Below are 12,589 nucleotides of genomic sequence, written 5' to 3'. Positions count from 1 at the left end.
CAAAACACTTTGAATTTTAACAAGTCTTTTTTCCGTGCTGCCTCTAAATGCCTTTTCGTGCTACCTCTAAACGCCTTTTCGTGCTGCCTCTTAAGAGCACTGCAAAAGGACCAACACTGCAAAAGGACCAACACTATAGAAGGACCAACACTGCAGAACAACTAGCATTGTAAAAGGACCAACACTGCAGAAACTTACACTTAGTCATATTTCATGTAGACCAAGTCATGATAGTAAACAATGGAAAACCACTTTTGGATCCGGGTAATCTATTACCTAATGAGTGTACACTCAGTACCTCCTAACCCATTTACAAGTGTATACTAAATTTCTCAGTTACACTGAATTTCCAACACTATCGTCATTTCATAAAGATTCTATGCAAACTTCAAGGGTATGCTGCTCCAAATCATTTTTGTGTGACTATTTAACAGTACTTGCAAGATTACAAAAGCCGTGGATATACTAAATATTTTTAACAATAGTCGTGGATGTACGCTAACAAACTGTAATAAATGCCAACTGTTTATCCAACCATACAACTTTTACTCAACATATTACGCCATCAAACCCATACATTATTGTAACTATCTATGAAATTACACATATACACATGTTTCAATAAGAAACAATTACCCTTTATTACTTGACATATACCTCACCACTCCTTAATTTTTAGTATCCTCAATTCAATCCCAGGGATCTGGGAAAATTGAACCATCTTACTGATAACCTACGAAGAAAAATCGATGTTACATGAGCAAAGAAGTAATGGAGAAAATAAAAAACATGATGTTAACAAAGAGATAACAAGGTACCTTAAATGTTTTGAAGAACATCCTTAATATGGTGCAATTCATGGACAACATTTTGAATCATCATCCTTTGTGTGGGAGAATCTACAGAGCAAGAAAGTCCAATCTTAAGAGTTGAAATCAAACACTCCTCCATTTTCTTTTCATTTGATTCTGTACTTTTCAAAGTAATTGCATCGCTATCGATCACATCGGGTATTGCATGGTCCACCAATGCCGTGGAAACAAATCTATGAAGGCTAAGACCGTCATTAAAGATATCATGTGTCGGGTATTTCTCAGTCATCACCTCCAATAATAGTATTCCAAAACTGTAGACATCTCCACTACATGTCATCTCACTCCCAAGACTATATTCTGCAACTTATAAGCATTACTAAAAATTTGTAACATTGCATATCAAACATGAGCATAATGGATTGCAAGAACTTTACCTGGAGGTGCATAACCAATTGTCCCTTTCACCCCGGATGTACTGTTTAGGTCAGAATTTGTTTCAAGAAATCGAGCTAATCCAAAGTCTCCAACATGAGCCACCATATCATCATCCAGTAGTATGTTGCTAGGCTTTAAATCACAGTGAACAATGGTTGGTACACAAAAATTGTGAAGATAATCAAGTACAGATGCAATATTGATGAGAATATTTATTCTTTGAGGAAGGTTTAGTCTAGATGCATGTACACTTGAATGTAGCCAATCGTGTAAGCTTCCATTTGACATGTACTCATAAACCAATGCTTTGAAATCATTTCCTTGAAAGTCAACACTTGAACATGAAGTAATTATCTTCAATAGATTCCTGTGTCGAACACTCCGCCATGCTTCACATTCTCTTATAAAGTTTTTGTGAGCTCCTTGAGTTTGAAGATGCAAGACTTTCACTGCAATAAACCTATCATCATGTTCAAGAAGTCCTTTATAAACAGAGCTTGACCCACCCTTGCCAATTAAATTGGTTTCAGAGAAGCCATCAGTAGCCTTGAGAAGTTGATTGTAGGAAACTTTCAAAAATCGTTCGTTTGTCGATGATTGAGAAGGTTGGTTTTTTCTTTTCTTTTTATATAAAACGTACACAACACATGATACAATCAAAAGCGAGGAAGCAATAAATAAGACTATTACAAATGCCAAAAACCTCTTTTTATGTTTCTTCTTCTCCTTGCATTTGGGTAACCCAAGTTCTACTAAGCCACCACAGAGCTTCTGATTCCCCGCGATAGATATTCCACTTGTATTCGCAAACACCCCTTTCACTGGAACTTCACCCTCAAAATCATTAAATGACATGTTTAATGCTTGTAATGACGAAAATCCTTCCAAGAATCGAGGAATATTGCCAGACAAATTATTATGAGAAAGATCGAGTTCCACCAATCCCCTCATGGAACTTAATGATGGTGGTAACATACCTTGGAATAAGTTGTCATTGATGTATAAGTATGAAAGGCTAGTGCATCCACTAAGACTACTAGGAATGTTACCTGATAGATCATTATGAGATAATTTCAGAAAACTCAACATCTTGAGGTATCCAATCTCAGACGGAAGGGAGCCAGATAGGTTGTTATGAGAAAGATCTAATCCTATGGATAGAGATGAAAGTTGAAGAAGTTGCTTCGGTATGTTGCCACTTAGTCTATTGTTATCAAGGTATAATACCTCAAGACGATAATAATTTCCTAGACTTAGTGGAATAACCCCTTCCAGTTCGTTGGAATCTAAACCAAGTCTATTGATCATTGAACTGTTCCCAATGGTATCAGGAATTGGCCCTGAAAATTGGTTGTCATTGAAGACGGCAAATTGTAACTTTTGAAGCTTTCCAATTGTAGAGGATATTTTTCCTGTCAATCTATTATAAGCTAAGTATAACTGAGTCAAGCCAACTAGATTACCTATACTTGAGGAGAGGTTTCCATATAATTTATTTTCTGATAAATCTAGTATAGATAAATGAACAGAAAGATTACCAATTGACCTCGAGAGCGCTCCTTTAAAATTGCAATTGCGCATAATCAATATTTCTAATTTGCTGCAATTGTTTAAAGAATCAATAGACTTTATTTCATTCGCTTCCCTACTTTCAAAAATATTACCTAAGCCTATATAATTAATATCTGTTAGTTTTGAAAACTAGATTTCAACTTCCCACTAAACCTATTTATACTCATCTCAAATTCTTTTAACTTAGAACAATTAGATATGGAGGGAGGAAGAATCCCAGACAGATCGTTATCCCTTAATTGAAGTCTAATCAGATGAGGTAACATTGTACCTATAGCCAGAGGAAGACTACCAGTAAGGTGATTCTCAGACAAAGATAAATTAGTTAGGAGTGAAAGGTTATAAATGGAATGAGGGATGGTACCACTTAAGTTACAGCCACCTAAGTAAAATAGTTTTAAGCTTTTCAAATGGCCAAAGGTGTCTGGAATGCTCCCACCAAACGGATTCCCTGAAATGGATAACAGTTCTAGTAATGTAATATTCCCCAAGAAAGATGGAATTCCACCGGTTAAACGATTATTACCCACTACTAAATAATTTAGTTTCGACAAGAGACTAATCTCCTTTGGTATGCTTCCAACTAGCTCATTAGCACCAAGCTGAAACGTTTCTAGGTTCAAACAACCCGACAAGTTAGTTGGAATGACTCCACTATACTCGTTTTCTACAAGATTCAAAACACGTATCCTGAACAAACGACCGAGTTCATGGGGTATGGTTCTATGAAAGCTGTTGTTCCCGAGTCTAAGCTTACGAAGGAAGCTGAGATTTCCAACATGAGGAGACAATGATCCTTCCAGGCCTTGTGAAATTAGTTGTAAAGCAATCACTCTTTTGTGCCTCTTTCCACATGTAACATCGCTCCAGTCACAGAAATGAAATGAAGTGTTCCATGAGGTTAGAGCTCCATAAGGATCGCTGGTGATGAGTGACTTGAAAGACAACACCACCAGGCGATCTGTCTCATTCCCATAATCATAGGAAGATGATGATGAGATGGTGGCATTAGTATTATTAGTAGTCAGAAATATAACAATACCATAAAAGAGGAAAGCATTGAGAGAGGAAAATAATGAACAAACTGGTTGCCTTGAGTTCATTTTTGGAACTAAGTATAAGATTACAAACCTCGTTGATGGCCCTTTTTATTGGCAAAATAATATAATAATGAAAATTTGGAAATAGCAATTAGTGGGTAGACGTGACTTCCAGGGCTCTTGTGGGTAGGTGGGTTCTTATGTGGTGACTTGATTTAATTGACAATTCCATCACTTATCTACCAGTGGGTAGACTTGACTTAATACCAGTGGGTAGACTTGACTTAGTTTAATTGGTGACCCATCAAATAGATACTTACCACATTCTAATCAATATTTTCATGAGATATTGATAAAGTTACCATCTTGTATGATTTTAACTTGTTGCGCTAACTAAGCATATATGAATAACACCTTTACAAAATTGACTCTGACTTTGACAAGGCTAGTTATTTTGTAAAACTGGTTTGTTGAAGATAAGGTTGAGGCTTTAGGTGTCGTCTAGACTTGACTCGGTGAAACTATCAAACTAAGTTGGTGAAAATAGGAATTCTAATAGTACCAAATTATTGCCAAAAAAGGAGTCAAGGCAACAAATAAGCTCTGAATATGTTCTCACTCTCTTGCAACCCTTTTTATAGATCCTTTTAACAACTTAACTGTAGAATTCCACATGTTTTGGGTAATATTATTTCACAAGTATTTTTAGTTTTTTACTGATGATTTGCAGGTAAGTACAAGATTGAATTCCTAAATGTGCCAACCAAGACATGGATATTAATCATATAAACTTTATAACAGAAGTCAACCGTTTTTTTTAATTATGGAATTGAATTATTTTAACTTATTACTTGACATATACTACGCCAATCATTGATTCAGCATCCTCAATTCCACCATACAAGCTTCATTTTTAAGAACATAAATAGTACATGCATCCTGGGAGCCGGAGAAAACTGAACCGCCTTCTGGTAAACTGATAGTAAAACCAACATTAGATATTCAAACATGTGATGCAGAAAATAAAAAAAATGATGTTTATAAAAAGAGATGAGAAGGTACCGTGAATATTTTGAAGGGCATCCATAATATGATGCAATTCACGGACTACATTTTCAATCTTCATCCGCTGTGTAGTGGGATTGGAATATGAAAGAAGTTAAAAGGCATGAAGCTGCCATTTCAGGTCACTAAAATGAATCTCATTATGATGATACAGAATTTGATGTCGAAGACACAACTGACACCGAAGTTTTGAGAACCAGGAAAATTTAATGATGTTTACGAGTCTTGTAATCACGTTGTTATGGAGCCCGAAAGCTATATTGAAGCTTCCAAACATGATGAATGGATCGAAGCCATGAAAGCAGAACTTGAAATGATTAAGAAAAATGAAACATGGAAGCTTGTTGATTTGCCAAAGGGTAAGAATGCAATAGGTGTCAAATGGGTGTTTAGAACTAAGTTTCAACCTGATGGTTCAGTTCATAAACACAAAGCAAGGTTGGCAGTGAAAGGATATTCTCAAATTGCAGATGTGGATTTTGGAGAGACTTTCGCTCCAGTTGCCCGTCATGACGTGATCAAGTTATTGTTAGCTGTAGCTGCTGCTCAACGCAATTTGAAAATTCATCATCTTGATGGGAAATCTACATTTTTGAATGCTCAACTTGAGGAGGAGATTTATGTAAAGCAACCTCAAGTTTTGACGTAGTTGGTTTAAAACAAGCACTAAGGGCTTGGTATTCTAAGATCGATGTTCATTTTATGAATCATAATTTCAGGAGGAGTTCAAGTGCATTTTGTTGGAACTTAAAGAAGCAAAGCATTATCGCACAATCTACTGCCGGGGCAGAATACATTGCAATTGCAGCTGCTGTTAATCATGCTGTTTGGATAAGAAAGCTGTTGTCCGACTTGGTTCTGACTCAAGAAAGTCCAATAGTCATCTATTGTGATTACAAGTCTGCTATTGCTATAGCAGAGAATCCGGTGCAACACGGAAGAACAAAACACATCAATGTCAAATATCATGCTATTCGAGAAGCCGAGAAGAATAGAGAAGTCAAGCAAAATACTGCACCTCTGATGATTATATGCTTACAAAGTCTCTCACAGAAATGAAGCAAGATCAATTGAAGACTCGACTTATGATGTCCAACAACAATCTTAAGGATGAGTGTTAGTGTATCTGAGATTGTTATTAGACATTTGTCTTATTCATTTTAAACTTAGTCACTAAGTATTCTTAGCTATTAAGTATTCTTAGCCATTAAGTATTCTTATCCATTAAGGATACTTAGCTATTAAGTATTCTTAGCCATTAAGTATTCTTATCCATTAAGGATACTTAGCTATTAAGTATCTTTATCCATTAAGGATACATAGATATTTTGGTATCCTTAGTTGTTAAGAAATTATCGATACTAGTGAAATGAACCGTGGAACCACGGGTTTGTTTAAACGAAACAGTTTAATGATATATTTTGGGTATTAAGTGAATTTAAATGCTAAAGTCATTTAGTTTAATGACCCGGCGGATTCCGACTAAGAAAATTTTCGTTATTATAAAAGCCTACATAGTTACTTTTATTGAGACGTGTATTTCGTATACATATATAATGTCGTAAAAATACTCATATTTGAATTTGAATAATAATAGTATAATAATTAATAATTAATGAGAGTGAATTTTTTCCCCAAAAACATGAAATAAATAAATAAGTAGATATAATTTAATCAGTCATTAATTAGATTAATGACATCACCTTAAGGGCTTAGATTTTTTTCTTTTTCTTTTTGATTTTTTCTTAACAAAAAAATTAGCCTAATAATGACATCATCATTGTAGGATTTTAATAGAAACTATAGAAGATTCGTGATACCTACCTCTTAAGTTTTTTTAGAAAGAAAGTTAGTTTTTTGTAGCCTATAAATAGGAGTTGTAATCAAAAGTTGTAAAAGATAACAAATTTTCAAATAATACACTCAATCTTTTAATTATTTTTATTCTACACTTCCATTATTTATTCTAACATACTTAGCAACAAAGTCTTGCTGTTTTAATCTTTAGCAACAAAGATTTGCTATTTTAATCTATCAAGTGTAGTATTCTATTATATTCTTGAACATTTACAATAACAACTTATAATAGTTGGAATTCCACATTGCTTGGAGAATATAACGTAGTACGTACATCTTTGGAAATCTTCTCTGCAACCTCCAACTTAACATTGAATCCCTCCAAGTGACATTTGCAGTTATTTCATGGTTTGTAAAATCTTTACTACATGAATTGGTGCAAACTAGGACACACACACACATACTTTTTTTCTTACAATACAATTATTACTCAACATATTAGACCATCAAACTCATACACTTGTGTCGCTATGAAATTAAACAACATTTGTACACATGTTTCACACGGAAAAAGTTTATTACTTGACATATACGACATCGCTCATTGGTTCAGTATTCAGAATTTCGCCATACGAGCTTCATTTAAGAACACTGCAGTGTGTGTGCATCCAGGGTGCAAACTGAACTCTCTTACTGATAATCTGATAATATATAATAAAGATAAACCGGTGTTACATGCAAAACAAGTGATGCAGAAAATCAAAACGTGATGAAAAAGAAGTTACAGGCTACCGTGAATATTTTGAAGGGCGTCGAATATATGGTGCAATTCACGTACAACATTTTCAATCTTCATCCGCTATGTTTGAGAATCCAACGAGCAAGAAATTCCAATTTTGAGCGTTGAAGCCAAACATTCCTCAACTTTCTTTGCATTTGTTTCCGTACTTTGCAAAGTAATTGCATCATTATCGATCACATCGGTTACAACATGGTCTACCAAGGCCATGGAAACAAATTTATGAAGGCTAAGGCCTTCATTAAATATATCATTTGTCGGATTTTTCCCCGTCATCACTTCTAATAACATTATTTCAAAACTGTAGACATCTCCGCTACTTGTCATCTCACTCCCAAGACCATACTCTGCAACTTATAAGCACTACTTTTCAAAAATGTAATATTGGCCTATTGCATAGTAAATACGATCATGTGGGAATACAAAAATTGTACCTGGCGGTGCATAACCTATTGTTCCGTTCATCCTAGATGAGCTTTTTAGGTGTGAAATTGTTCCAATAAACCGAGCTAAACCGAAGTCTCCAACGTGGGTCACCATATCATCATCCAACAAAATGTTGCTAGGCTTCAAGTCACAGTGAACAATGGTTTTTAAGCAGCAGTTGTGAAGATAATCAAGTGCAGATGAAATGTCGATGAGAATATTTATTCTTTGAAGAAGGTTTAGTCTAGACGCATGTATGCTTGAATGCAGCCATTCGTGCAAGCTTCCATTGGGCATGAACTCATAAACTAAAGCTTTGAAATCATTACCTTGGTAGTCAATACTTGAACACGAAGTTATTATCTTCAATAGGTTTCTATGGCGAATACTCCGCCATGCTTCACATTCTCTTAGAAAGTTTTTGTGAGCTCCTTGAAACTGAAGATGCAAGACTTTCACTGCAATGAATCTATCTTCATGTTCAAGAACTCCTTTATAAACAGAGCCAGACCCACCCTTACCAATTAGATTTTCTTCAGAGAAGCCATCGGTCGCCTTGAGAAGTTGATCATATGAAACTTTCAAAAATTGTTCATTTTTCAATGATTGAGATGGTTGGCCTTTTCTTTTCATTTTACATAAAACATACAAAACACATGATACAACCAAAACCGTGGAAGCAATCAATAAGACAACTACAAACATCGAAAACCTCCTTTTATGTTTCTTCTTCTCCTCCTCCTTGCATTTGGGTAACCGAAGTTCTACCAAGCCACCACAAAGCTTCCTATTCTTCGAGATTGAGAACTCACTAGCATTAGCGAACACTCCTTTCACCGGTACTCTACCCTCAAAATCATTAAATGACAGGTCCAATGCTTGTAATAGTTTAAATGTTTCAAAAAATTGTGGAATTTGACCTGATAAACGATTATGAGAAAGGTCAAGTTCCACCAAACCCTTCATGGAACTTAATGATGGTGGTAATACACCATGAAATAAGTTTGTGTGGATGTATAAGTATGAAAGGCTAGTGCAAGTACTAAGACTACTAGGAATGTTACCCAATAGATTATTGTGTGATAAATTCAGATAAGTCAACATCTTGAGGTCTCCAACCTCTGACGGAAGTGAGCCCGATAGGTTGTTTTGAGAAAGATCTAATCCTATGGATAGAGATGAAAGTTGAAGAAGTTGTTTCGGTATGTTGCCACTTAATCTGTTGTTATGAAGGTATAACAACTCAATACGATAATAATTTCCTAAGCTAGATGGAATAACCCCTTCCAGAATGTTGGAACTTAAAAAAAGTTTATTAATCCCTAACAAGTTTCCAATGGAATAAGGAATTGGCCCTGAAAATTGATTTTCATCAAAAAATGCAACTTGTAACTTTTGAAGCATTCCAATTGTAAAGGGGATTTTTCCCACTAAAACTGTTGTCATTCATCTCAAGTTCTGTTAATTTAGAACAATTAGATATGGAGGGAGGAAGAAGCCCCTTCAACTGGTTACCCCATAACTGAAGACCGGTTAGATAAGGTAACATTGCACCAATGGCCGGAGGAAGACTACCGGTGAGGTGATTCTCAGCCAAAGAAAATCTATTTAGGAGTGAAAGATTATAAATGGAGTGAGGGATGGTACCATTTAAGCTACAGTTAGCTAAGTAAAATTCTTTTAAGCTTTTCAAATGGCCAAAGGTGTTTGGAATGCTCCCACCAAATGGATTATCTGTAAGGGAGATCATTTCCAATGATGTAATATTACCTAAGAAAGGTGGGATTCCACCAGTTAGACGATTATGATATATATCTAATCGAGTTAGTTTTGACAACAGACTGATCTCCTTGGGTATGCTTCCAACTAGCTCATTGACACCAAGCCCAAGCGTTTCAAGGTTAGAACAACCTGACAAGTTAGTTGGAATGACTCCATTAAATTTGTTTTTTGCAAGATCTAAAACACGTAGCCTAAAGAGATGACCAAGTGAATGGGGTATGGTATTCTGAAAACTGTTGTTTCGGAGCCTAAGCTCACGAAGGAAGCTGAGGTTTCCTACTTGAGGAGACAATGATCCTTCTAGGCCATGTGAAATCAGTTGTAAACCAATTACTCTTTTGTGCCGCTTCCCACAGGTAACACCACTCCAGTAACAGAAATGCAAGGACGATGTGTTCCACGAGCTTAGAGCTCCATGAGGATCGTGGGTGATGAGTGACTTGAACGCTAACAACGCCACATGATCTGTCTCATTTCCATGATCATACGAAGATGAGATGGTGGTACTATAAGTGGTAGTCAGAAGTATAGCAATAACAGACAATATGAATGTAGTGAGAGAGAAAAATGATCGGAAAGTTGGTTGCCTTGGGTTCATTTTTAAAATTAAATAAGCATAAAATCAAATACTCTCTTGTTTGCTTTTTATAGGCAAAATAATGAAAATTATAATGATCTTATCATCAACAATTTGGTACATACTCCCTCCGTCCCAATTTAATAGTCCACAGACAAAATGGCACACAGTTTTAGGAAATCCCACTAACTTCATTTATCCACCAATGAAATATTTTCTCTCTCCAGATCCACCAATCAAATATCATCTTTCCTTTCTATTTATGGAAGTGGACTATTAATTTGAGACATCCTAAAATGGAAAAACAGGACTATCTAATTGGTACGGAGGTAGTAATATTTTGTTTAGTCTTTCTTAGGCTAGTGGTTGTTGCTTTAATAAGCTTTTGGGTGTGGTTTATTTAGGTTTATTATGAGTTTGAGTCATGTCTCGTTCTCATTTAAACGTCAATGTATATCATTTTTCTTATATAATATTTACCGGGTTAACCCAAAACAAAAACATTTTTGTACATAAGGATGAATTACCACCACTTTCATCCATGAAACCATTTTTTCTTATGACAGATTCCCACATCAACATCCATTAATTATGTTAGTATTTCACAATTATTAAAGTTAAAAATACTTTCATTAGTACATCACATTTAAAATAAAACTAAACTTAAACGTTACACCAAAAAGTGTGGAATTTTTTACGTAGTGGGTTGTTGCTGGCTTATTGTTTACTTTGGCTAAAGTGTTTTGTTGAAAAGAATAAATACACAGTTTCGTTATAACTTCTCCCATCGTACATCCAGTTTGTTTTCTTATTCTTACCTTTAATTCATTATATTTATGAAGCATTAAGGGTCGGGTTGCAATATTTGGTATGAGTACTTTCAACTTTTTTTTTATTAGTGACGAAACCCCCAATGAACGAGCACATTGACTCCACCATAGAAGGTAAAACTTGGGTAATCAAGCCCCCGAGTGCGAGACCTGGTAGTGGGTGAATTGCGCATTACGCGCACCCTCTGGTCACACTCTCATTCTGAACGATTTGGCATATCCAGAAATGGAACCCGGATGTTGTGCTTCATTGGGCAACTGGGTAGCCACACAGACTAGCATGTGTGGTTAGTACTTTCAACTTAGATCTTATTGTTCACGAAAAGAAGATAACCGGTGATATATTGATTTCTTGGGTGATGAAAAAGTTTTTGAAACAACCTGATCGAAAAGGTTAAAGCTGGTAATCGGTGGTGAGAGGAAGTCAGTGTAGTTGTAAAATAGGTGAAAAGAGGCTCTCATTAAAGCTACCAAGACTCCAAGAGGGCGTTTAGAGGTTGTCCTTAAAGTTGTCCAAAGGTGTTGAAAAAAGGTTTGTTGGTGAACCGAGAAGTTGTGTTGGTGAATCGTGAAGACGAACAACATTCAAGGTGGTATGTTGTTGGCTACTCTAGAGAAGACATACGGGTGTAGTCATTGTGGAGCAGAGGTTTAAACCATGATGGCTATGGACGTGGCCGAAGAAGAAGTCCGGGGTCCGTAAAAATTTGAGATGGGATTGAACGTGTCTGGGATAAGAATCGCGTTAAATGTTACAAGTGTGTCGTGAACGTGGTCACTACCAAAATGAGTGCTCTACATGGGGAATAAGGCTAACTTGGTTGAGGAGGGACTAGAGTAGCATAGATAAACCGGTTCGATCATCATCTTCCAATCTGAATCCGAACCAACAAATTTCGAATATTTTTCCACAACTCCCACATGTTACAAGTGAACAACAACTAAGATTACAACACCACAAGTTATTGCAACTTTAACTGTATTAAATTTAAATTAATGTTATTATTTAATTATTCTTTTAGAATTTTTTTTATATTAATTATTTTATTCTTAATAATAAATAATTATAAAATGGATGAGACCAACAAAAAATATCCCTCACCACACACCCTATAAAAAATAGGGTGGTAATAAATCCACTTACCTTTTTTATATATCCACTTTTTTATGCAATAACTGTACAACTGCCAATGCTTATTTGTGAGTGGATGTATAAAATTTCTAAGTGGAAATATCACCTCCAATAAATAAATAAAAAAAAAAAAAAAAAAGATATGACAATGTCAAGTCAGAGTCCTCCCACCTTAATCATCCCAAAACCCCAAAATGTCTCCACATCAGTTTTATGGTAACAACTAACAAGTGATCTTATTAATGACGGCTTTTTTTCTTGTTGAGGAGGTGATGACGTAATAATATTCCGATCATGATTTGGAGTGGTCTTATAACGT

At 35.5% G+C, this 12,589-nt stretch overlaps 2 pseudogenes; both read right to left on the bottom strand.

Moving 5' to 3' along the window:
• Nucleotides 1–819: 819 nt before the first annotated feature.
• LOC139899743 (receptor kinase-like protein Xa21) lies at nt 820–3,925 on the bottom strand (annotated as a pseudogene).
• A 3,155-nt stretch (nt 3,926–7,080) lies between these two features.
• Nucleotides 7,081–10,329, bottom strand: LOC139899742 (uncharacterized; annotated as a pseudogene).
• Nucleotides 10,330–12,589: the final 2,260 nt, after the last annotated feature.

The sequence above is a fragment of the Rutidosis leptorrhynchoides genome, chromosome 3, assembly GCF_046630445.1.
Source record: "Rutidosis leptorrhynchoides isolate AG116_Rl617_1_P2 chromosome 3, CSIRO_AGI_Rlap_v1, whole genome shotgun sequence".
Classification (NCBI taxonomy): domain Eukaryota; kingdom Viridiplantae; phylum Streptophyta; class Magnoliopsida; order Asterales; family Asteraceae; genus Rutidosis; species Rutidosis leptorrhynchoides.
The sequence above is the reverse complement of the archived record's forward strand: the minus strand, read 5'-3'. Positions and strand labels throughout refer to the sequence as shown.